Consider the following 26,783-nt stretch of genomic DNA (forward strand, 5'->3'; position numbering starts at 1 on the left):
CATACATATTGATAATAACCTTGAAGGTAAATGGATTAAATACCCCAACAAAAAGACACAGACTGGCTGAATGGATACAAAAACAAGACCCATATACATGCTGTCTACAAGAGACCCACTTCAGACCTAGGGACACATACAGACTGAAAGTGAGGGGATGGAAAAAGATATTCCATGGAAATGGAAATCAAAAGAAAGCTGGAGTAGCAATACTCATATCAGATAAAATCGACTTTAAAATAGACTGTTAAAAGAGATAAGGAGGGATGCTACATCATGATCAAAGAATCAATCCAAGAAGAAGATATAACAATTATAAATGTTTATGCATCCAACATAGGACAACCCCAATACATAAAATAAATGCTAACAACCGTGAAAGGAGAAATCAACAATAACAAGATAATAGTAGGAGACTTTAACATGCCACTTATACCAATGGACAGATCATCCAAACAAAATAAATAAGGAAACACAAACTTTAAATGACACAATAGACCAGATACATTTAATTGATATTTATAGAACATTACACCCCAAAGTGGCAGAATACACTTTGTTCTCAAGTGCACATGGAACATTCTCTAGGATAGATCACAGCTTGGGTCACGAATCAAGCCTCGGAAAATTTAAGAAAGTTGAAGTCATATCAAGCATCTTTTCTGACCACAATGCTGTGGGATTGGAAATCAATTACAGGAAAAATACTGTCAAAAAAACCAAATACATGGAGGCTAAACAGTGTGCTCCTAAATAACCAAGAGATCACTGAAGAAATCAAAGAAGAAATTAAAAAATACATAGAAACAAATGACAATGAAACCACGATGACCCAAAACCTATGGGATAGAGCAAAAGCAGTTTAAGAGGGAAGTTTATAGCAATGCAATCTCACCTCAAGAAACAAGAAAAATCTCAAATAATCTAACTCTACAGTTAAAAAACTAGAGAAAGAAGAACAAAGAAAACCCAAAGAAGGAAAGAATCATAAAAATCAGATCAGAATTAAATGAAAAAGAAATGAAGGAAAAATAGCAAAGATCAATAACACTAAAAGCTGTTTCTTTGAGAAGGTAAACAAAATTGATAAACCCTTAGCCAGTGAAGAAAAAAAGGGAGAGGACGCAAATCAATAAAATTAGAAATGAAAAAGGAGAAATCACAACTGACATTGCAGAAATACAAAGGTTTATAAAAGACTACTACCAACAGCTATATGCCAATAAAATGGACAACCATGAAGAAATGGAGAAATTCTTGGAAAGGTGCAATTTTCCAAGACTAAACCAGGAAGAATTAGAAAATGTAAACAGACGTATCACAAGTAATGAAATTGAAACCATAATTAAAAATCTTCCAACAAACAAAAGTCCAGGACCAGATGGCTTCACAGGTGAATTCTATCAAACATTTAGAGAATAGCTAACACCGATCCTTCGAAAACTCTTCCAAAACATTGCAGAGGGAGAAACACTCCCAAATTCATTCTACGAAGCCACCATCACCCTGATACCAAAACCAGAAAAAGATATCACAGAAAAAGAAAATTATAGACCAATCAATAGACAAATCAATATCACTGATGAACATACATGCAAAAATCCTGAACAAAATACTAGCAAACAGAATCCAACAGTACATTAAAAGGATCATATACCACGATCAAGTGGGATTTATCCCAGGAATGCAAGGATTCTTCAATATACGCAAATCAATCAGTGTGATACACCACATTAACAAATTAAGGAATCAAAACCATATGATCATCTCAATAGATGCACAAAAAGCTTTTGACAAAATTCAACACCTGTTTATGATAAAAACTCTCTAGAAAATGGGCACAGAGGGAATCTACCTCGACATAATAAAGGCCATATATGTATGACACACCCACAGTGAGCATCATATTCAATGGTGAAAAACTGAAAGCATTTCCACTAAGATCAGAAACAGGAGAAGGAGGTCCACTCTCACCACTCTTATTCAACATAGTTTTGGAAGTCCTAGACACAGCAATCAGAGAAGAAAAAGAAATAAAAGGAATACAGTTTGGAAAAGAAGAAAAAACTGTCACTGTTTGCCAATGACATGATACTATACATAGATAATCCTAAAGATGCCTCCAGAAAACTACTAGAACTAATCAATGAATTTGGTAAGGTTGCAGGATAGAAAATTAATGCACAGACATCTCTGGCATTCCTATACACCAACAACAAAAAATCAGAAAGGGAAATTAAGGAAACATTTCCATTTACCATTGCAACAAGGAGAATAAAATACCTCAGAATAAGCCTGCCTAAGGAGGCAAAAGACTTGTACTCAAAAAACTATAAAACACTGATGAAAGAAATCAATGATGACATAAACAGATGGAGAGATATACCATGTTCTTGGATTGGAAGAAGCAATCTTGTGAACATGACTATACTACCCAAATCAACCTACAGATTCAATACAATCCCTATCAAACTACCAAAGGCATTCTTCACAGAATTAGAACAAAAAATTTTACAATTCACATGGAAACACAAAAGACCCTGAATAGCCAAAGCAATGTTGAGAAAGAAAAATGGACCTGGAGGAAATAGGTTCCCTGACTTAAAACTATACCACAAAGCTACAGTAATCAAGACAGTATGGTACTGGCATAGAAACAGAAATGTAGTTCAGTGATACAGGATAGAATGCCCAGAGATAAACCCACACACATATGAGCACCTAATTTATGACAAAGGAGGCAAGAACATATAATGGAGAAAAGACAGCCTCTTCAATAAGTGGTGTTGGGAAAACTGGACAGCTACATGTAAAAGAATGAGATTAGAACAGTTCCTAACACCATATACAAAAATAAACTCCAAATGGATTAAAGACTTAAATGTGAGCCCAGACACTATAAAACTCTTAGAGGAAAACATAGGAAAAACCACTCTTTGACAGAAACCACAGCAAGATTTTTTTTGACCCACCTCCTAGAGTAATGGAAATAAAAACAAAAATAAAGTGATGGGACTTAATTAAACTTAAAGCTTTTGCACAGCAAAGGAAACCATAAACAAGACAAAAAGACAACCCTCAGAATGGGAGAAAATATTTGCAAAGGAAACAACAGACAAAGGATTAATCTCCAAAATATACAAACAGCTCGTGGAGCTCAATATCAGAAAAACAAACAATCCAGCTTACAAATGGGTGGAAGACCTAAATAGACATTTCACCAAGGAAGACATACAGATGGCCAAGAGGCACATGAAAAGTTGCTCAACATCACTAATTATTAGAGAAATGCAAAACAAAACTACAAGGAGGTATCACCTCACGCCGGTCAGAATGGCCATTATCAAAAAGCTAGAAACAGTAAATGCTGGAAAGGATGTGGTGAAAAGGGAATCCTCCTCCTCTGTTGGTGGGAACGTAAATTGACACAACCACTATGGAAAACAGTATGGAGGTTCCTTACAAAAGTAAAAATAGAACTACCATATGACCCAGCAATCCCACTACTGGGCATATACTCAGAGAAAACCATAATTCAAAAAGAGACATGTACCACAATGTTCATTGCAGCACTATTTACAATAGCCAGGTCGTAGAAGCAACCTAGGTGTCCAACGGCAGATGAGTGGATAAAGAAGATGTGGCACATATATACAATGGAATATTACTCAGCCATAAAAGAAACGAAATTGAATTATTTGTAGTGAGGTGGATGGACCTAGAGTCTGTCATACAGAGTGAAGTAAGTCAGAAAGAGAAAAACAAATACCCTATGCTAACACATATATATGGAATCTTAAAAAAAAAAAAAAAAAGGGTACTGATGAACCTAGTTTCAGGGTAGGAATAAAGAGGTAGACATAAAGAATGGACTTGAGGACTTGGGGTGGGAGGGGTTAGCTGGGGGGAAGTGAGAGTAGCATTGACATATATATGCTACCGAATGTAAAATAGTTGGCTGGTGGGAAGAAGCAGTATAGCACAGGGAGATCAGCTCGGTGCTTGCGATGACCTGGAGGGGTTGGATAGGGAGGATGGGGGGGGGGAGCTCAAGAGGGAGGGGATATGAGGACACGTGTATGCATATGGCTGATTTCGCTTTATTGTGCAACAGAAACTTACACCGTAATGTGAAGCTATTATACTCGAATAAAGATCTATTTTTTTAAAAATCCACTTGTTTATATAAGTGTGGGTCTATTTCTGGAAGGTCTATTCCACTCCATTCATGTATTTGTCTTTCTTGATATCAATGCCACCCTTTCTTTGATTACCATAGCTTTATAGTAAGAGTGAAATCGGGTAGTGTAAGTTCTTCAGTTTTGTTCTTTTTAAAATTGCTTTTGCTGTTTAAACTCCTTTATATTTCCATGTGAGTTTTATAATGTTTGTCAAATCCTAGCAAAAAATAAAAGCAAAGGAAAATCCTTTTGAGATTTTGACATGCTTGCATGGAATTATAGAGCAATATGAGAAGAACTGACATCAGTAATGTTGAGCCTCCTGACTGATGAACTAAGTATACTAGAGCTTCTTTACATTCACTCAGCAATATTTTTTTAGTTTTCAGAGTCCAGGCATTTATTCCTATGTATTCTTTATCTGTGCCAAATACCATTAAAGAAAATAAGGTCATGGCACCAATATAAAAACCTTAAACATTTTTTCATATTTCTCTGCAAGTATGTTCTATTTGGTTGAAATGTATTGGTTGTCTTTGTGGAGGTATATCTCTGGTTTTAAAAATATGTCTGTCAATATGTCCTTTTCCAAATAGAGTAACCATTTTCTTATCCTTGATTTCTACAGCATTTTACACCATCCATTTCTTATGCAAATCTCAACACAAAAAATATATATTTCTAATTTATCTTTCTATCACATATATGATAAAGTTAAGTTAAAGGACCTGGCAGTTAAATGGTTTAACAATGTTCCAGGTTCATCAACAAGGGAAAGTGCACAAAGAAGTATGATACTTATCTCTTTGATTTACAGAATCCCTGATTATTCTCCAGTAAATTAGCTTTGAATTTTTTCCATTTTTTAAGTACCATGAAATAAGGGTTTAATCAATTTTCTATGTACATACAGTCATTATTTTAGAAAATACAACAAGATTTCTAAATATTGTATCAGTATTGAGTTTAAAGCATAATTGCGAAAGGCATGGGAGGTAGACATTAATGTCTCTGTAGTCCAAAGCACTTTAGATCAGTGTGTTCTATTTGTATTCCGTCACTGCAATAAGTGAAACTCATTTCTGTTTCTGTTTTTCAGTTCAAGCAGCATAAAGTAAAATTTTTTTCTCACTGATTCTCAGAGGTTAATACAGAAAAAGCCTATGATAATCACCATGTTACTTATCAAAGGGCAAAGCTCAAGTTTACAGCCCTGTGGACTAATAGGTGGTTTTGAAGGGATTGATATAAGTGGTATAATCACCCTTCTAATTATTCTATTGCAAAGTTAGTTTTTTCCAAAGAAATAAGGTAAGTGGAAATGGATACTATCTAGTGGCTAATTGTGTAGTTTAAACTAATTAAATGGAATACATTTCAACAAATATTTGTATATTTATCTCCTTCAGAAATACAGTTTTTGTAATTAAACAGAGTTGAATATTTCAATATGCCTGGAGTTTCAAATATTATGCCATTATACATTTGAAAAGGATTAAATTCTTCTCACCAGAAATGCTATTTTATGAATTTCTATTTTATAAAGTTGAAGGTAAATATCATTTTAGGTTGTAGCATCTTCTGATGATTTTTAAGGTAATGTCGATTTCATCTTTAAGGCAGAAAACAACTGTCACTGAGTTGACTAAGCTTTTTGTTGTCAAAAGTTATTACTATTTTTACACCACCCTGGTATGCCAGTAAATGTTTCTCAGTTCGTTATCATGCCCAGACCTTTATAATATAGCTTAATACAGGATGAAAATATTTGTCCACTTTTGGTTTGGATGTTTGTGAACATGGATGATTGTGGGGAATCAAATGTAGTTGTTAAAAAGGGTTTTCACTGATGAATAACAAAATTCCTCAGAGGTATGGGTACATGTATTTTTAATAGGTACATTTACCTGATTACCATCATCCATTTGTAGTTTGCTCCAATTGGTCCACATTAACGGGCTTAAAAAAAATAGTTATTAAGCCAAGACCTCTCAGACTTTCTGAGCAAGACTGATTTCTGTTTAAATATAAATTAAAATTTATAAAGTATTTGAAAAATACTAAATTACGTTTTCAGCATTCAGCTTATTTTGGAGCTAAGGACTGGCTAACTTGGATGGTTTGTTAGGTTGCTTTTTACTAAGTTAGAAGTAAGTGTTTTAAATATATGGCAGAAAACCTACCTCTAAAGGACCTAAATGACCTATTATAAAAGAAGCTTATTTTTAATAATTAGACACTGTATTTGTTTACATGTATACTTCAGAGTCCCTCTGAAAAAATCAGTCCCCACATTTTTGCTTTCCTAAAAACAGTGATGGAGTTGTTCTAACTAGCTTTACTTGAGTTTCTTTCTAAGTTGCTTTTAGGGAAAATGACTTGAATCACTGTGTTGTTCAAGTTGATAGTATATGATGATTTAACCCTCAGAACTCTAGTGCTGTGTACTTTGGCATCACTCCAAGTGACCATGAGATACACATAGGGCATACTTTGTCTTTGCTGAAATTGTGAAAACATTGCAATTTCAGATTATGTGCTACCTGCTCCAAAATAATAAACTGCCCTATCTATTGCTTTCACTCATGAGTCTATAAAATAGAGTTCCCCATGGTTCCTTTAAAACGAAATCGGGAATGTGTTCTTTCAGTGGATATTCATTTCAGTGGGTATTCATATTAACGTGTGGATTTGGGTGCTGTTGTTACATTCATTTTAGAAGTAGATTTTCACAGGAAACTAACAACATTTCAAAATTTAGCTCTAGTTTCTCGTAGATAATTCTTCCTGCCTCTACTTTTTCTTTGAGCAGGTAAAACTGAACACACAATTACTTACTTATACTCAAAGTTGCTAACCGGAGATTCAAGCCAAGAGCTTCCAGAGTAAAGCAGTCTCTTTTGTTAGCATTTGAAGCCAAACTACATGAAAAGTTAATTTTAAGATTAACTATGTTTAGAAGCACCTTTAAAAGAAATCTTACAGCTACATTTCCAATGATCAGGCTTAAATCAAAGGACTTGCTTTGCTGGAGGAACCCTGAGAGATAAGAACGCATAAAACCTCAGCGGTAAATCAGTTTAACGTAAATAAGGTTTCAAAATGTTTAAATTCAGTTTAACTGATTTTTTTCAGTCTACAGAATACCAAATAGTCAGCTTAACAAATGATTTCATGTTTTTCTCCAGCGTTTCAGGGGCAAGAAAACCAGGGAATGAGAAACATTACTTCTGAGATTTAAAAAATTGAAGTGAATGTATATTAAAATTTGAACAAAAGAAGAGATAAGTATTTCTTTTTTCTTTTTTGGTTTTAAGAGTTTATTTAAGCAAAAATTGATTCAAACCAGGAAGCACCAAACCAGAAGTGATTAGAAGAGCTAGTAAGATAAGTATTTCTAATTTTCTATTTTGAATTATTTATGCATACTCAAGAATATCTTTAATAGCAATAATATGTGATATACTTTAGATGTTACATTTTAACATTAATGTATCCTAAGATCATTTTGGTATACATAGATATTTGGGCACGTGTGGTATGTATGTGTATATTGTGTGTGTGTGTGTATATATATATATATAATTTAACATAAACGTAACATGTCTCTTGACTGATCATTTTTAAAATCAAGTCAGAAAACTTAATTTTCTAAAAATTTAATTAAATTTGTTTTTCTATTTTTATTGAGGTGTAGTTGACATACAGTACTATATAGTTTCAAGTTTCAACATAGTGATTTTACATTTATCTACATTTCTAATTAATCATCATGATCATTCTAGTAACCATTTGTCACCATACGAAGTTATTACAATATTATTGACTGTATTTCCTATGCTATACATTACATACCTATGACATTTATTTATTTATTTTTATTAGTTTCGAAAAAGTATTTATCATAGTGCTCAATTTTTACAAAGTGGGATCCATTCATATCTGTTCTTTATCTAACATTCTGACTTATTTTTAAACTGAAAGTTTATACCTCTTAATCCCTTTCACCTATTTTGCCCATGCCCCCACCCCTCTCCCTTCTGTCAACCACCTGTTTGCTCTCTGTATCTATGAGTCTCTTTCTGCTTTGTTTTATTTGTTCATTAATTTTGTTTTTTAGATTCCTCATATAAGTGAAATCGTACGGTATTTGTCATTCTCTGTCTGACTTTTCACTTAGTATAATACTCTCTAGGTTCATCCATGTTGTCATAAATGGCAAGGTTTTATTCTTTTTTATGGCTGAGTAATATTCCATTCTACATCTTTATCAATTCCTCTGTCAATACACACTTAGGCTGCTTTCATGTCTTGGCTATTGTAAATAATGCTGCATGATCACTGGGGTGCGTATATCTTTTTGAATTAGTGTTTTGGGGTTCTCTATTGGAATAAATACCTAGAAGTGGAATTGCTGGATCATATTGGTAGCTCTGTTTTTAATTTTTTAAGGAATCTCCATACTGTTATCCATAGTGGTTGCACCAATTTACATTCCCACCAACAGTGTACAAGGGGTCCCTTTTCTCCACATCCTTACCAATATTTGTTTTTCTTTGTCTTTTTGATAATAGCTAACCCCCAGGTGTGAGGTGATATCTCACTGGGTTTTGATTTGCATTTCCTGATGATTAGTGATGTTGAGCATCTTTTCATGGGCCTGTTGGGCATCTGTATGTCTTCCTTGGATTCCTCTCTGATTCCCAGACCTGAATTTTGTTTTGTTTGTTTTCTTCCCCAAGTTAGGGAAGTTTTCTGTTTTTTGTTTTGTTTTTTTTCTCCCCAAGTAAATCTCTACCCCTTTCTCTCTCTCTCTTCTTCTCCTTCTGGAACCCCTATAATTTGAATGTTACTATACTTGATGCTGTCTTTGAGATCCTTTAAACTATTCTCATTTTATAAAATTCTTTTTTCTTTTTGCTATTTCTATTGGGTGATTTCTACTACCCTGTCTTTCAGACTGTTGATTCATTCTTCTGCATCCTCTAGTCTGCTGTTGATTCCCTCTAGTGTATTTTTCATTTCAATTATTGTATTCTTCAGTTCTAATTGGTTCATTTTTAAATTTTCTGTCTCTTTGTTGAAGTTCTCACTGAGTTCATCCATTCTTCCCCCAAGTTTGCTTAGTATCCTTATCACTCTTACTTTGAGCTCTTTATCTGGTCAATTCTTATCTCCGTTTCATTTCATTTCATTCTCTTTCTGAGATTTTGTCTTGTTTATTTGTTTGGAAGGTATTCCTTTGTTTCCTTATTTTGCCTAATTCTCTGTGTTTCTGTCTGTGTATTAGCTATATCAGCTACATCTTCCACACTTAAAAGGGTGTCCTTATGTAGAATATGTCCTGTGGGTCCCAGTGGCACAATCCCCCCGGCACCAGAACCAGGTGCTCCAGGGGTATCCCCTCTGTGGTCTGCATGTGCCATTCTATTGTGGGTGGGCCATGATTGCTGCAGGCATGCTGATATGTGGGGCCAGCCCCTTGGAGTGGGAGCTGCTTTGAAGGGGCACTTGTGCTAGCTGGGGCTGCCCACCAGGTGGGGCAGAGCAGGAGTTACTTTGGAGGGGCTGACCAGGACAGGTGGGAAGACGCTGCAGTGGGGCACAGAGTGTTAGGTAGGTTGATGGAGAGCAACAGAAATTGCACCTGCCAACACTCGGCCAACTATGTGGAAGGAGAGTTTAAAAAAAAAAAGGCAGCTGTCAGCACTCTCATCCCCAGAGAAAGTTCTACCAGATCCCAGCCCCTCCAGCATATGCCCTAAAATTAGTCAGTGAATTTCTTTCTCATATGACCCAGGCACTTTTGAAGCTGCTGCCTCTGCACTGGTATTCCAAGCAAGTGAGTTTGTTCAGGAGCCCTTCAAGAGCAGAGTCTTGGTTTCCCACAGCCCTCTGGTTCTTTTATATGTTTGTATTTGTTTCTCATTAAGAATCAAGTCAACTACTGGGGGAAGAAATACATATATATATATATATATATATATATATATATATATATATATATATATATAAAACAAAAATTAATTCATTTATTTAAATTCATTTTTTGTTAGCAAATAGAATAGGAGTGTAAACTTCTTGGATTTTATTCCCCAGGAGTTATCAATGGGTTTTTTTTTTCTTTTTTGGCTGCATTGGGTCTTTGTTGCTGCATGTGGGCTTTCTCTAGTTGTGGCGAGCAGGGCCACTCTTGGTTGAGGTGAGTGGGCTTCTCATTGCAGTGGCTTCTCTTGTTGCAGAGCACAGGCTCTAGGCTCATGGGCTTCAGTAATTGTGGCACACAGGCTCAGTAGTTGTAGCTAGTGGGCTAAGAGCACAGGCTTAGTAGTTGTGGTACACGGGCTTTGTTGTTCTGTTCATGTGGGATCTTCCCGGACCAGGGCTTGAACCTGTGTCCCCTGCATTGGCAGGTAGATTCTTAACCACTGCGCCACCAGGGAAGCCCCTATCAATGGGTTTTTAAGCCAGCTAAAGAAAGGCAATTCTTGAGGGGAGGAGTCAAGATGATGGTGTGGGACACAATCCCACTCATTAAAAAAAAAAAAATGAGATGGCAAAAAAATATGTCACAGATGAAGGAGCAAGGTAAAAACCTACAAGAACAAATAAATGAAGAGGAAATAGGCAATCTACCTGAAAAAGAATTCAGCGTAATGATAGTAAAGATGATCCAGAATCTTGGAAATAGAATGGAAGCATGGATTGAGAAAATACAAGAAATGTTTAACAAAGATCTAGAAGAACTAGAAAACAAATAAACAGAGATGAACAACACAATAAATGAAATGAAAAATACACTAGAAAGAATCAGTAACAGTATAACAGAGGCAGAAGAATGAATAAGTGAGCTGGAAGACAAAATGGTGGAAATAACTGCCGAGAAGCAGAATAAACAAAAAAGAATGAAAAGAATTGAAGACAATCTCAGAGACCTCTGGGACAAAACTAAGCACACCAACATTCGAATTATAGGGGTCCCAGAAGAAGAAGAGAAAAAGAAAGGGCCTGAGAAAATATTTGAAGAGATTATAGTCGAAAACTTCCCTAACATGGGAAAGGAAATAGTCACCCACGTCCAGGAAGCACAGAGAGTCCCATACAGGATAAACCTGAGGAAAAACACACCAAAACACATATTAATCAAACTAACAAAAATTAAATTCAGAGAGAAAATATTAAAAGCAGCAAGGAAAAAACAAAAAATAACATACAGAGGAATCCCCATGAGGTTATCAACTGACTTTTCACTCTTCAGGCCAGAAGGGAGTGGCAGGATATACTTAGAGTGATGAAAGAGCAAAGCCTACAACCAAGAATACTCTACCCAGCAAGGATCACATTCAGATTCGATGGAGAAGTCAAAAGCTTTATAGACAAACAGAAGCTAAGAGAATTCAGCACAACCAAACCAGCTTTATAACAAATGCTAAAGAAACTTCTCTGGTGGGAAACACAAGAGAAGAAAAAGACCCACAAAAACAAATCCAAAACAATTAAGAAAATCGTAATAGGAACATCCATATCGATAATAACTGTGAATGTAAATGGATTAAATGTCCAAACCAAAAGACACAGACTGGCTGAATGGATACAAAAACAAGGCCCATATATATGCTGTTTACAAGAGACCCACTTCAGACCTAGGGACACATACAGACTGAAAGTGAGGGGATGGAAAAAGATATTCCATGCAAATGGAAATCAAAAGAAAGCTGGAGTAGCAATACTCATATCAGATAAAATAGACTTTAAAATAAAGACTGTTACAAGAGAAAAGGAGGGGCACTACATAATGATCAAAGGATCAATCCAAAAAGAGGATATAACAATTATAAAAATTTATGCACCTAACATAGGAGCACCCATTGGGCAAATGATAACAATCATGAAAGGAGAAATCGACAGTAACACAATCATAGTAGGGGACTTTAACACACCACTTACACCAATGGACAGATCATCCAAACAGAAAATAAATAAGGAAACACAAACTTTAAATGACACAATAGGCCAGATAGATCTAATTGATATTTATAGAACATTACACCCCAAAGTGGCAGAATACACTGTCTTATCAAGTGCACGTGGAATATTCTCCAGGGTAGATCACATCTTGGGTCACAAATCAAGCCTTAGAATATTTAAGAAAATTGAAATCATATCAAGCATCTTTTCTGACCACAATGCTATGAGACTGGAAATCAATTACAGGAAAAAAACTGTAAAAAACACAAATACATGGAGGCTAAACCATACACTACTAAATAACCAAGAGATCACTGATGAAATCAAGAAATGAAAAAATACATAGAGAAAAATGACAACGAAAACACAAGGGCCCAAAACCTATTGGATGCAGGAAAAGCAGTTTAAGAGGGAAATTTATAGCAATTCAGTCTCACCTCAAGAAACAAGAAAAGTCTCAAATAAACAATCTAACCCTACACTTGAAACAACTAGAGAAAGAAGAACAAAGAAAACCCAAAGTCAGTAGAAGGAAAGAAATCATAAGGATCAGAGCAGAAGTAAATGAGGTAGAAACAAAGAACACAAGAGCAAAGATCAATAAAACTAAAAGCTGGTTCTTTGAGAAAATGAAAAAATTGATAAACCCTTAACCAGACTCATCAAGAAAAAAAGCGAGAGGATGATAATCAATAAAATAAATGAAAAGGAGAAATTACAATTGACATTGCAGGAATACAAAGGATTATAAGAGACTACTACGAACAACTATATGCCAATAAAATGGACAACCACGAGAAATGGACAAATTCTTGGAAAGGTGCAATTTTCCAAGACTGAACCAGGAAGAATTAGAGAATTAGAAGGAAGAATTAGAAAATACAAACAGATGTATCACAAGTAATGAAATTGAAACCGTAATTAAAAATCTTCCAACAAACAAAAGTCCAGGACCAGATGGCTTCACAGGTGAATTCTATCAAACATTTAGAGAATAACTAACACTGATCCTTCTCAAACTCTTCCAGAACATTGCAGAGGGAGAAACACTCCCAAATTCATTCTATGAAGCCACCATCACCCTGATACCAAAACCAGAAAAAGATATCACAGAAAAAGAAAATTATAGACCAATATCACTGATGAACATAGATGCAAAAATCCTGAACAAAATACTAGCAAACAGAATCCAACAGCACATTAAAAGGATCACACACCATGATCAAGTGGGCTTTATCCCAGGGATGCAAGGATTCTTCAATATACGCAAATCAATCAGTGTGATACACCACATTAACAAACTAAGGAATAAAAACCATATGATCATCTCAATACATGCAGAAAAAGCTTTTGACAAAATTTGACACCATTTATGATAAAAACTCTCCAGAAAATGGGCATAGAGGGAACCTACCTCAACATAATATAGGCCATATATGACAAATGCATAGCAAGCATCACGCTCAATGGTGAAAAACTGAAAGCATTTCCACTAAGATCAGGAACAAGTCAAGGATGTCCACTCTCACCACTCTTATTCAACATAGTTTTGGAAGTCCTAGCCACAGCAATCAGAGAAGAAAAAGAAATAAAAGGAATACAGTTTGGAAAAGAAGAAGTAAAACTGTCACTGTATGCCGATAACATGATACTATATATAGAAGATCCTAAAGATGCCTCCAGAAAACTACTAGAACTAATCAATGAATTGGTAAGGTTGCAGGATACAAAATTAATGCACAGAAATCTCTGGCATTCCTATACACCAACAATGAAAAATCAGAAAGAGAAATTAAGGAAACAGTCCCATTTACCACTGCAACAAAGAGAATAACATACCTCAGAATAAACCTGCCTAAGGAGGAGAAAGACTTGTACTCAGAAAACTATAAAACACTGATCAATAGAAATCAAAGATGACATAAACAGATGGAGAAATATCCCATGTTCTTGGATTGGAAGAATCAATATTGTGAAAATGACTGTTCTATCGAAAGCAATCTACAAATTGCAATCCCTATCAAACTACCAATGGCATTCTTCACAGAATTAGAACAAAAAATCTTACAATTCATATGGACACAGAAAAGACCCCAAATAGCCAAAGCTATCTTGAGAAAGAAAAACGTGGTTGGAGGAATCAGGCTCCTGACTTCAAACTATACAACAAAGCTACAGTAATCAAGACAGTATGATACTGGCACAAAAACAGAAATATAGATCAGTGGTACAGGATAGAATGCCCAGAGATAAACCCAGCCACATATGGGCACCTAATTTATGACAAAAGAGGCAAGAACATACAATGTAGAAAAGACAGCCTCTCCAGTAAGTGGTGCTGGGAAAACTGGACAGTTACATGTAAAAGAATGAAATTAAAACACTGTACACAAAAATAAACTCCCAATGGATTAAAGACTTAAATGTAAGCCCAGACACTATAAAACTTTTAGAAGAAAATATAGGAAAAACACTTTTTGATATAAACCACAGCAAGGTCTTTTTTGACACACCTTCTAGAGTAATGGAAATAAAAACAAAAATAAACAAATGGGACTTAATTAAACTTAAAAGCTTTTGCACAGCAAAGGAAACCATAAACAAGACAAAAAGACAACCCTCAGAATGGGAGAAAATATTTGCAAATGGAACAACAGACAAAGGATTAATCTCAAAAATATACAAACAGCTCATGGAGCTCAATATCAAAAAAACAAACAATCAAGTTTAAAAATGGGTGGAAGACCTAAATTGACATTTCACCAAGGAAGACATACAGATTGCAAGAGGCACATGAAAAGGTGCTCAACATCACTAATTATTAGAGAAATGCAAATCAAAACTACAATGAGGTATCATCTCGTGCAGGTCAGACTAGCCATTATCAAAAAAGCTAGAAACAGTAAATGCTGGAAAGGGTGTGGTGAAAAGGGAACCCTCCTACACTGTTGATGGGAATGTAAATTGATACAACCACTATGGAAAACAGTATGGAGTTTCCTTAAAAAACTAAAAATAGAACTACCATATGACCCAGCAATCCCACTACTAGGCATATACCCTGAGAAAACCATAATTCAAAAAGAGACATGTACCACAATGTTCATTGCAGCTCTGTTTACAATAGCCAGGAAATGGAACAAACCTAGATGTCCATTGACAGATGAATGTATGAACAAGATGTGGCACGTATATATAGTGGAATATTAATCAGTCATAAAAGGAAACAAAATTGAGTTATTTGTAGTGAGCTGGATGGACCTAGAGTCTGTCATGCAGAGTTAAGTATGTCAGAAAGAGAAAAACAAATACTGTATGCTAACGCATATATATGGAATCTAAAAAAAAAAAAAAGGTACTGATGAACCTAGTTGCAGGGCAGGAATAAAGAGGTAGACATAGAGAATGGACTTGAGGACATGGCGTGGGAGGGTGAATCTGGGGTGAAGTGCGAGTAGCATCAACATATGTACACTACAGAATGTAGAATAGTTGGCTGGTGGGAAGCAGCAGCATTGCACAGGGAGATCAGCTTGGTGCTTTGCAATGACCTCGAGGGGTGGGATAGGGAGGATGTGGGGGAGGCTCAAGAGGGAGGGGATATGGGGACATGTTTATGCCTATGGCTGATTCACTTTGTAGTGCAACAGAAACTAACACAGTATTGTGAAGAAATTATACTCCAATAAAGATCTATTAAAAAAAAAAGGCAATTCCTGGGAGAATTAAATATTGCAAGTGATAACTTAAGGCCAAATAATCCATGCATATATATACTTGACTCTGTTGCAACAAATGCTGTTATTGGCAAAGTCACTTTGATATAGACAAGACTCTTCTCTCTTTTATTCTTTCCGAGATTTTTCTCTCTGGGGTGTGTATGTCAGAGGCCTGAAATGAAAGTGAAAGTAGACTTACTTCTTTCCGCATTTCTGTCTCTTCTTCCTTCCCTCTTTTCAACCCAATCACTAAATATTTATATTCTGAGCACTGGGCTAGGTGCCAGGGAACAAGAGATGAGTAAGACACAGTCCCTGATCAAGGGCTTTCCCATCTAGTGGGAAAGACAGAATAAATAAATACAAGAAATAAAGTGTTGTAGGCTCTCTGATAAAAGTATGTACCTCTAGGGAAAAGGTAAGAAGCGGTTATACGTAGGAGGATCTGACAAGTTTACAGGTAAAATGATGGTTGCAATGATTATGAGCTTGTACTTGCCAAGTAGACGAAGTGAGAAGAGTGTTCCAGAAAAAAGCAGCAGCCCAAGAAAAGTAAAGAGAATCAAAATGATAAGTGAATGCAGGATGGTTTAGATAGTTTTGGTGTGGCTGGAGTATGAGGTGAATGTGGGAATAGTAAAGAGAGAGGCACCAAAGAGATAGACTGAGATGGTTTTGAATAGCTTTGACATTTTAGAAATCTGGAGTTTGTACTAAAGAGAAAAGAAACCTATAGAAGGATTTCTTGTTTTAGTAATATCCTTCTTGCAGCCAAGTGGAAGACAGTTTGCAGAGAGGCCCATGTAGAAGGAAGGATGAGGAGGGAGACTTTCAATAATTCAAGCAAAGGTGAAGATCTAGACTAAGGCAGTAGCTAAAGCAATAGAGATAGAGGAATAAGTGCAAAACGAAGATTATTTAAACAAGCTTTATCAGTATCAACTTAGTGGAAGGCAAAGGGGCTATCAGGAATTGTTTTTTCCTATGTCCACCAAGACTAGAAGGCAAGTAGCCTGAATTCTCTACTTTTTAAATAATAATTGGTTGTGGTTCAGTAATCACTTCTTTATATAAAAGACAAGAAAATATTTTCTCTGTAATTTCTCTATATGGCAGGGTGTCTTTAGGTGGTTTTTCTTTCTCTCTCTCTTTCTGTTACTTTTTCTTGTTGCTGTTCGTATCTTACAGAGTTCATGCTGGCAGAGGGAGTTTGGGCTAATCTGGAAAAAAAAAAGAATTGATTTCTTTGTATATATATTCATTCACTCAACATCTACATAGCATCTGCACTGTGTCCCTGGGGATATGAAAATAAAATGATCTGATCCATGGCCTTGACTTAAAGACTTTACACATAATGGAGAGAACATATAGGAACTGCTACTGAATAATAATAAAATAACCTCCATAATGGAGGTATGTATGAACTGCAGAGGAACACAGAAGAAAGTAAATGCTTGAGGCCAGACTTGAAAAATGAATAGTTTGCCGTGGGGAGGGGAAGCCAGACAGAATGAAGACATCTTATATTCAAGATTTCAGACAAATAAGTGAAGGAAGAACAAATGTTTCAGAATGACCTGGGGGAACATGGTAAGAGATAAAGCCACTTAAAGTAGGTAGGCAAGAGCCAGGTTATGGAGGGCTCTTCAAGACAAAATATTCAAGAGTTATGACGTGATCAGAACTGCATGTGCAGAGAAAAGAAAAGAACTAGCATGAGTCAGGTATGTGCTAACACTGTGATGAGTGCCGTAGGTAGAGTATCTCAGGCTGATGAGTGAGAAGAACAGAGTTTTGAAACTAAACAAACCTGAGTTCAGATCCTAGATTTTCTTAATTTTAAGAGTTCAAGTTCTTCAAATATCTATCCTCTTCAAAATGTTTAACATGTAATTTGTATGGTTATTATAAAGAACAGATGTTAGCTGTAAAGTGTATAACATATAGATGTAATTATATTATTACTACCAAGAAACACTGTTAGAGTTGAAATTCAAACCCATGCTTGATTCCAAAGAATACATGTGACACAAGCCTTACTGAATCAGAATGTTGCAGCTCCTTGGACTGCTTGGTTTAGCAGTGGGTATATAACTCATTCCGAGTCCACCAGTTACCCTTGAGAATTATATGGGAGACAAGGTCTATTTTTCTGATAGATTTAGGCAAGGAGAATGTGAACCTAGAAATCCTTGTCATCTTTTGCCACCATGAAGCATGAACTGGCCAGGAAGTCAAGCCAGAATCGAGGGAGACAGAGTCAAGAAAGTGATAGTAAGTCCTGGTTCAGTTGGATGAACCGAAGTTGAATGAAGTTAGCTCTAACTATGATTTTTTTTGTTTTTAGGTAAAGGAGCTAAGTAATAATAACAACCACAATAATAAAACTAACTTTTGGCTTAACTCAGCATGAATTGAGTTTTCAGTCACCTGTATGCAAGAATACTGAATAATAAAATTGGAATGAGCAACATAGAAGCTGCCTTTGGAACAGAAATACTGTAGGGGTGGGAAGGACTGTAATCAATAAGGGAAAGGACTAAATATTCGAAAGTAGAGACAGTTCATGTAGATCGCTTGTTCTAGAAGCTGAGCTATTAAAAAAAAAAAACTTTTTTAAAGGAGATGGTGCGGTAGGTGGATTTTAGGCAGAGATGAGGAAGTCTTCATTCCTAAGATGGGAGAGCCTTGAGCATGTTTGTAGATTAGGGAAAGATGCCAGTGGAAAGGAAAAGGTTGACAGTGCTGAGAAGAGAAGGGGTAATTAATGGAGGAAAGTCCAGGCAGAGACAGGGTATGATGAATATTTCTATTGCCATGAAATCTCTAGTAAGGTCTAGTGTCCGCTCAGATGGTAAATTCTACTAAATATGTGCAATTTTTTATTAAAAAAACATTTTTTTACTTCTTCAGCATGTCTAACTGTATTTTTTATGTCTTCTCTAATCTCTCCTACTTTCCTAAATCCTATGACGTCTTAGAACACCCCACTCTCCCACTAAAAACAAACATGCAAATAAACAGAACTAAAAAGTCCCTATTCAGACCGGTGGAGATTTTCACAGCCAAAGAATACTTCAGGGTAACTGAAGCAATCTCAGAAGAGTCATTTGGTAAGTTTTTAGGTTCTGCTCTACTTTTTTGACTGCAGTTTTGCACAAGCTGGTGCACAAACACAATGGGAACGAGGATTACATCAAATGTATGAAAGACATGGCTGGAATCCAATGGGAAAGCCATGCCCTCCGCATTTGGCAGGAGGAGTGTGGGAAGGCAGTGGCTTTGTAAAGTGATGAGTCACACTTGAACAGACTCTCTGGAAGGAATTAGTTCAAGAGAAGGCTGGAGAGCTCCCGGACATGTATGAGTGCCTCGGACCATTAGCAATATGTGTGTGATCACAGAGAAACAAGGAAACCCTGAGAGCCTTAGCCCTTCTTTCTGGAACCAGCAGAGGAATGTATTCTTGCTTCTTGTGCTCCTGCGCTGGGTGGAAAATCACAGCCCTTCTGTTCTAGTGAGAAAACATTTCACGAGCACTAGTTTTTAGAAAACTTTATCTTGACCCAAGGTATATCATACAGATGTTAAATATGGTCACTGGATAAAGAAAGCCATGACTCTGAAGAAAAGATTAATCCAAGTTCATCTGGGCCACAAAATTAATGAGCTTGAGAAAGACTGGGCAAGAGATGGGTGAGAGAGAAGAAACCTGTTTGTTTAACTCGGAATCAATCATCAAAAAACAAGCATCTGACGGGCAGCAAGTGACTAGCCTATAGACACACCCTAAAATAATAACCAGGCAAAGAACAAAACCAAATTTAAATAGCAAACTTACCTATTGAACAACATTATAAATATCAAATGCCACGTATCAGGAATCAAAATTTCCTATTTCTTGTGGTGGTAAACTGTTCACTATTTAAGGCCTTGAGCAGAGATGGGCTATCTTTTTGCGATAATATTAAAAATAAATAAATATAAATATCTGTATACATAAATAGCAGCTATTCTTCTGATTCTATTTGTGGTACCTTTTCATGGTAATCATATACCTTTGAACAGCAGTAGGAAAATTCTGGTCTTACAACAATGCGTTACATTTTGAGCTTGTGATGTAGAATAATACAACTCTTTGTGATACTCTTGAATGCTCAGATTTGACCAGAGAATAAAAAATGGTTAGGCTTTTGTAGGCCGAATTATCAAAATGTGACCTAAATCCCCACAAATTGGTTTTTTAAGTGAAGCGCCCTGAAATCAATATAATTCAGTAGCAGATAATGCAACTGAGTTTGCCCTTTGGTTCATAAAGTATCATTTTGTTTCTGAAGCATTGAGGGACAGATCAGGAAACAGAATTGGTTTCATGCCGTCTAAAATGGATAAAGAACTGCTAGGATAGAGGCAGTTGAGAAAGGGCGTCAGAAAAGGGCTTTGGAGTGTGTTAAAACTGCAGCTCATTTCTAGCTGTTAAAATATAAAGCTTAGTGTTTTTTCATTTCAGAAGACCAAAAGTACTTGGTGGGGGGCAGGGGAGGGGAGACAGAGCCCTCCTAGTTCTGGGCACTTTCGGCGGAGGCACAAAGCCTGTACAACCCAATTGTAATAAAATGACTCGACCATTTCATTATTCCACTTTCATTGGCTTAGGAGAATAACCTTGACACTAGGTTACTGTGGAATTGAAGTTTCCACAAACTGTTAACATCTCCGCCGTGTGACTAGAATGATGTCAGTAGATCCAGTGGTTGAGGTCGACCGTGAACAGCGAAGGGATGTCCTCTAATCGCAGTGAAAATGATGGGCTCGTTTGGCTTTGACTTTTAAAAATTGCCAGAGAAGAGTGTTCTTTGTCTCCTGCTGCTTGAAAGGAGCTGGAAGCTGTAGGTACGTGAGAGCTGATTCTCTCCAGTCTCCCTTTGCATGAAAGTTCTTGGCCCTTTGCCTGGTTTACTTTACAATTTGTATGACCTCATTATTCTTCTTTTCCTCTAGTGTCCTGCCCTGAAGAACTTTTTCTGAATGTGATTTTTTTCTGTCTCTGTCTTCAGAGTTGGCCACGCAGAAATCTAATAAAGAATGTCAAAGTGCTACCTCCACGATATGGTAATAGTGACTTTTGCTTGGGGATCACAGTCTATTATCAATGCAGGACTTCTGCGGAGGACTTTGGAAAAAAGTCCGTTACAATATGTTTTGCCCATTCTACAGATTAAAAAACTGAGGTATATTAGAAAATGAGCAATTCTAATGGTCATGTGCCAAAATATTACAGTAAGTAAAAAGAGTTGACAGTGGCTTCATCCATCAATTCTAATTCCCACACTGACTTTGTAAATTAAATGTCATTGTTTCCATTTGCTGCCTAGTCCCAGGGCTAGCATTTGACTCAATGCCTGTCTCCTTCCAAAACTTGGTTTTAGTCACATCACACAGATTAGGCTCCCAATTGATTTAATAATTTTATTCCATGTTTAAGTAGAACATTAAGTTTTCAAAAGCATTTTATTAACTTGTACTTTATCCTCACAAGAATCTTTTGCATTTAATAGGGATTACTAACTTTTTCTTACAGATGAAGAAACCAAGGTAAATAGAGACCCTTTGACCTGCTACAAATGTTAACCACGTTCGTTATAGAAATTAGAATTCAGGTCTCTGTATTGAAAGGCTGTGTCATTTACGTTAGATCACATTGTCTATTTTTGAGTGTTTATTTTGCGATAGACCCAAAGCAGTTAAGGTCAATGATATATGTATCAGGATTTCCACAAATAACCACCTGACTTTACATGACGTTACTAAAGCTGTAGGTAAGAGGGGCTATTGGACATTGTGAGAAAAATGCGATTATAAGTTTTCTGAGAGCAGAAACCGTACATCCCCAGCTACTAGCACACGGCCTGGTAAATAGTAGGTACTCGATAAGTGGTTGCTGAATGAGTGAAGAATGACTTAATTACATTAAGAGATTGAGAGGGATTGTTAATGAGGAAACAAAAACTGAGTAGGCAACATAAGTTTATAGTTAGAATTGTAAAGCTACAACTTTTCAGCTTGTCTGTGAGGCTCACTGATAAAAAAAAAAAAAGCGAGAGTATATACCCGCTCTCAAAAGATTTCTCTGGGAATATATGGTCTGAGAAATATTTTTTATTATTTATTTATTTATTTTTGCGGTACGCGGGCCTCTCACTGTTGTGGCCTCTCCCGTTGCGGAGCACAGGCTCCGGATGCGCAGGCTCAGAGGTCATGGCTCACGGGCCCAGGCGCTCCGCGGCATGTGGGATCTTCCCGGACCGGGGCCCGAACCCGTGTCCCCTGCATCGGCAGGCGGACTCTCAACCACTGCGCCACCAGGGAAGCCCTGAGAAATATTTTTTAATTCGACTATGTACATCATACCAAATTCATCTATACACTGAAAATCCCACTAGGCTTACCAATGGTGTCTCTCTCTCTGCCCACCCTCAAAATGGCCTTATATCCCTAAGGATTTGTTAATTCTTTTGATCAATAATTGAATAACTTTCCTTGAGTGCCTACAATGTGTTAATCATGGTTCTAACTACTGGAGATATAGCAGTAAACAAAATAGAGAAAAATTCTTCCTTCATATACTGTACATTCTAGTGTGGAAAGAGAGAATCAATAATAAGTTAAATACATGCTATGTCAAATGGGGATGGCAACAATGGAAAAAGATAAAAGCAGCTTATGGAGTGCCTGTGTGTGTGTGTGTGTGTGTGTGTATGTGTGTGCCTTTGGATGTGTGCACATGTGCAGTTTTAAGTACAGTGCTGTGGGAGGTCTCACATATAAGATGATATCTGACCAAAGATATGAAGGAGGTGAGAGAGATGTAGACACTTAGTGGGGTGGGAGAAGCATTTTTGAATGGAATATTATTCAGCCATGAAAAAGGAGGAAATCTCGCCATTTGCAACAACATGGATGAATCTTGAAAGCAGTGTGCTAAGTAAAATAAGCCAGCTGGAGAAACACAAACACTGCATGGTATCACTTATATGTGAATTATTTCTTTGCAAAGTCAAACTCATAGAAATAGTAGAAAAATCACTGCCAGAGGCTGAGAAAAATAGATACAGGAGAAAATAAAAAAAGAGAAAAGAAAAAGCTAAAACAAAGACTGTGAAAGAGCACCCAGTAAAGTAGGAGGAGAAGCAGGAGAATTTTCTATCTGAAAGCCAAGTGATAAAAGTGTTTAAAAAGATAGAGCAATGGTGCCAAATGTTTCTTCACAATCATGGAACAACTGATAACAAATGTTGCTTAACAATCATGGCAAGAGAACTGATTAAAAGCTTTAACAATGGGAGACTATTCCTGACTTCAAAGAAAGCTGTTACAGTGGAGAGATGAGGCCAAAAAGCCTCATTGGTTTGAGTTAGAGACTAGAAAGAGAGGAATTGAAGGCAAAAATAAATATGCAATGTTACATTTCAGAAAAGCAGAGAAATGGGGCAGTAACTGGAGAGGACTGAGGTGACTGGAATAAGGAGGGGGTTGGGTTGCATACGCGGATGGTGTGAAATTCTAATCTGGGTGGGTTTAAGGGAGACAGAGGGAGAAGAGACAGAAAGTGTCAGTGTGAGGAACACCCACCAGCCTCCACACCCTGGGGTAGTAGGACGGTGGGAGAGAAACTAGCCAGCGTGTCAGGGGTCTGAGTGGAAATGGGCCTTCTCGGTTGGAGTGAAAAAAGTGAAGGGAAACCTCACTGCCATATTTTTTAAATTAATTTTTAATGGAGTATAGTTGATTTGCAATGTCATGTTAGTTTTAGGTGTACAGTAAAGTGAGTCAGTTATACATACATACATATATCCACTCTTTTTTAGATTCTTTTCCCATGTAGGTCATTACAGAGTATTGAGTAGAGTTCCCTGTGCTCTACAGTACGTTCTTATTAGTTATCTATTTTATATATAGTAGTGTGTGTATGTCAGTCCCAATCTCCCAATTTATCCCTCCCCCATTTCCCCCTTGGTGACCATCAGTTTGTTTTCTACATCTGTGACTCTATTTCTGTTTTGTAAATAAGTTCATTTGTACCATTTTTTAAATTTCTCGCTGCCATATTTGAAGACGTACGGTATCTTCCAGGTAACTGATGCTTTAGTCCAGAGGGTCTGGCGAAATGGTTCCAGGAACTGAAGAATGACAAGAGGTGAGGATAGGGTAGGAGATATACAGAGCCGTGTAGGTTTGGGGTCCCAGAGATGGGTGATAACCTAGGAGTCAAGGGCTTCTTGTGACTGAGATGAATAACAATAATACACCTAAAAGGATTAAACGTGATGGGCTTAAAGCAAATTCAAGGGACAAGGTTGTGAGTATTGGAGACGAGGGAGGAGGAGATGGCAGCATCGCTCAGAGTATGAAGAGCACGGGGACGGGGCGGGGGTGTTACATGACATCTGTGAACGCCAAATATCGATATTTCCTTTTTTTCTAGGTGGTAGACTTTTAGGCTTTTTTCCTGACTCTGATCTCATACTGTGCTATAATCGCTGTTAAGTAACTATTTGTTGACAAAAAGGAATTGAAGAATTACATTATTCCGGGAGACGCTAAAATGCCGAATGAGACTTCATCCTAAATGGGATGGAGTAACTTGGGAGCGGCCAGGACTCCTATTAAGAGCAACGAGAAAAGCCAGATACAATGATAACCTGTTTGACAATGTCAGAGGATGCGGAAGAAATAAACCCTGGAAAGACTAACGTGGGAGACTTAGATTTGAAGTACCCATCATGCGATGGATATTCTCCCTAGGACAATGGCTGGATTCTGGGGATGTGTAGTGTTGAGACAGCAAACTAACTGGTGTTCAGTGTCTAATAGTTCTTGAAACGTCTGGTGATTACCCACCTTTTTTGGGTATACAGTCACCAAAGTGAATAACCATAGGTCCCTTTAGGAGAGGTCTAAGGGAATTGCCACAGTATATACCTCCAGGGTATCACACAGTCCTTCCTCCTAGGGATCCCTAGGACCCAGTCAGGGGGCTCCAACTCTGAAAACTGTCTCAGATCTGACAACCAAGCAAGGAATTGTGATATTTTATTGGGGCAACTTCCCTCATCTCCCTACCTTTCCTTTCTTGCTGTTGTGCTGTGGTGGTGGTTGATTTTGAGCAGAACTTCTGTGGCCTGCCTATTTCTCTTGTTCTCGAGGACAACATGCTCTAGTCCTCGTGTACACAGTTCCCTGTGGGTCAAGTCTCCTGGGCTCCTCCTTAGCTCATGCTCTGACCTTTCTGCTCTTTATGGTGATTACAGCCTCCTAGCTGATTGTAGCTAAGCCTCGTCACCTGGTCTTTCTGCTTGCAGTGGCGGCCCAAACATTATCCTTATGGCTGTTCATACACCCAGCTCTGGGACTGCCTCTCCTACTGTCATTCCCAACTTGCAGAGGAGACCCACCTCTGAACTTCATAGGATGATTGGGCCCCTCATGCCAGTGCATGGCTGATGGCCTTGGTGAACGTGTGATTCTCTGGGCCTTCTCATGGAATGCGATCATCTGATGGGTCTCTGGTCTTACCTACTATATCCATTCCAGCATGTCCATTTCTCTTAGCCTCTTTTTTCCTTACTATACCAAATGCAAGTGCAATTCAGGCATTTCTACTTTGTCGAGAGTTCACCATCTTGTTTTTCTGACTTTTAAGAGCCCAGCAGTGAGTTTACCCCATCCTCGGGCATCCTAGCTCCTAACTAGGGCATTAAGTCCCATGTCTCAAAAAAGTACACTTAAGTAAATCAGTCCTTGCTTACCTAGTCCTACATTGTCTCCCTTGATCAAGCACCATCAGAATCTAATCTCAGTAGTACTCACAGGGTTCACTGTTCCATTATGGCTAATTCTTGCCATCTTTTACATTTATAAAGTTTTCCTCCCTTTTGAGGCCTAGCATGTCCCCTGCCGGGTGATGCTGTGATTTAACTCTAGTTATCAGCCTAGCAGCCATGAGAGGAAGTGAGGGCAAATCCTGAGGGACACACCTGATAGTTCCCAGGAGCGAAACTTCAGCAGCATCTTCTCACATAGCAGAAGTGCTGGCTCTTGCAAAGGAAGGATGAGCTACTGCAAGCCCAAAGCGTTCAGGGGGAGCTGCAGAGTCCACGCCCTCAGGGGAAGGCATCCAGATGTTTCCATCTCATGTTTCAGGGTCTCAGGTTTTAGCTGCCAGGGCCATGACCTTCACATGACAGGTCTGCTTTGCCTGAGCTTTCCCATTTGTATGGAGTGCTGCAGCTCCAACAGATAAGTCTTCAGCCTGTCACTCAACTGTGTGGTCCTCCCAACACAGGTGCTGGGGGCTCGGTGAAATCTACCCAGCCTGACGGAGGGCTTCTCTGGCTCTCATACTTAGCTACTAACTGCTTGTTAAGAGTCTTCAGTCTCTCTGCAGGGTGTCAATATAACTCAACAAAACCCAGCTGATTCTGCTGTTTTTCAGCATTTTCCTCCCTGCCCCTTCCATGTGTTTCAAATACCTGATTCATCACACCTGCTACAACATTCTTTTCCACCGGATCATTTTCCCAGGTCACCACCAGTGAAACCAGGCAACTGAGCTGCTATCTGTTGCCAGGAATTATTCAGGCTCACCGTCAGCCAGGATGGTGTCCTCTTTACCTGCTGGGTGTGTGTTCTCCACCTCGCCATCTTGATGCCTGTTTTCTCAGGCTACTCCAGGTACCATTTGTGCTAGTCCAGATACTCCAAGCGGCAGACATCAAGGCAGGAATAAACGTGCAAGAATTTCATCGGGGGAATGCCTATGAGACAAAGGGCCTGGGAAGGCTAAGAGAGCCGGCAGACCACAATGCAAGTCAGAACCCAAGGAAAGAACAGAGGAAGGAAGTTGGGGTAA

The 26,783-nt window shown here is 37.7% G+C and overlaps 1 protein-coding gene across 5 annotated transcripts in view; it reads left to right on the top strand.

Moving 5' to 3' along the window:
• The window catches only part of PDE3A (phosphodiesterase 3A), an 842,956-nt gene that overhangs the window by 358,583 nt on the left and 457,590 nt on the right, over positions 1-26,783 (top strand). The window contains exons 1-3 of one of the 5 annotated variants that reach the window (XM_060024384.1): positions 18,766-18,984; positions 20,528-20,764; positions 20,873-20,983. The exons of 3 other annotated variants lie outside the window; for them this stretch is intronic. The gene's annotated coding sequence lies outside the window, so the exon portion shown is untranslated. Of the gene's footprint in view, positions 1-18,765; positions 18,985-20,460; positions 20,765-20,872; positions 20,984-26,783 lie in introns of those variants that run through there. One more of the 5 variants, XM_060024387.1, reaches the window with a different exon arrangement.

The sequence above is a fragment of the Delphinus delphis genome, chromosome 11 (assembly GCF_949987515.2).
Source record: "Delphinus delphis chromosome 11, mDelDel1.2, whole genome shotgun sequence".
Classification (NCBI taxonomy): domain Eukaryota; kingdom Metazoa; phylum Chordata; class Mammalia; order Artiodactyla; family Delphinidae; genus Delphinus; species Delphinus delphis.